The 589-nt window shown below is 61.3% G+C and overlaps 1 long non-coding RNA gene across 1 annotated transcript in view; it reads right to left on the bottom strand.

The window, feature by feature from the left end:
• Positions 1 to 556, bottom strand: part of LOC105808170 — a 5,555-nt gene extending 4,999 nt beyond the window's left edge. The window contains exon 1 of the long non-coding RNA XR_001137363.1: positions 346 to 556. This is a non-coding gene — a long non-coding RNA (uncharacterized LOC105808170). The remainder of the gene's footprint in view (positions 1 to 345) is intronic.
• Positions 557 to 589: the final 33 nt, after the last annotated feature.

Genomic DNA, 589 nt, shown 5'->3' with positions numbered 1-589 from the left:
TCTAAGGTGCCTGGGACAGCGGCTGCTCGATACTTAGCACTCTCCTTATCTCTAAGGGCTGGGCTGGCAGTGAGGAAGCCTGGAAGCAGGCTGGGCCCTGTGACCTTGTGCAAGTCCCTCCCCTCCCCTGGCCTCAGTTTCCTCATCTGTACCACGCAGGGGGAGAGCAGGGTTGCTGTCACAGCCCCTCCCAGCCCTGGGTGCCTCTGCCCAACTCAGCTCACTCTCCTCCCTGGGGCTGGCACAGGTGCTTGGCCCACAAGCCAAGGTCCAGCCCATCAGCAGTGGACGCACAGATGGCTGACTCCCCCCGCAAGACCTGGCAGCAGTGCAAGGACCTGTTACCTCTCAGCCAAGGTGAAGTCCCCGTCTTTCAAGGCCGGCACCTTCCTCAGGGGGTTCACCTGGGCAAAGGCATCGCTGTGGTGCTGAACTTGGAGGGAAAGCAGTGAGATGAGTGTGGGGAGGGAGAACCCTGAGCCCTCTGGGGTCTCTGCCCAACCCCATCCCTACCCCCAAACCTAGGTACCAGCTTTCTGAGGCTCCTATAAGGGGGGCATCAGGGAAGAGGAGGCCACTCTGCTAGTCA

The sequence above is a fragment of the Propithecus coquereli genome, unplaced genomic scaffold (genome assembly GCF_000956105.1).
Source record: "Propithecus coquereli isolate 6110/MARCELLA unplaced genomic scaffold, Pcoq_1.0 Scaffold1687, whole genome shotgun sequence".
Classification (NCBI taxonomy): Eukaryota; Metazoa; Chordata; class Mammalia; order Primates; family Indriidae; genus Propithecus; species Propithecus coquereli.
Note: the sequence above shows the minus strand (reverse complement) of the source record. Positions and strands in the feature narration are given on the sequence as shown.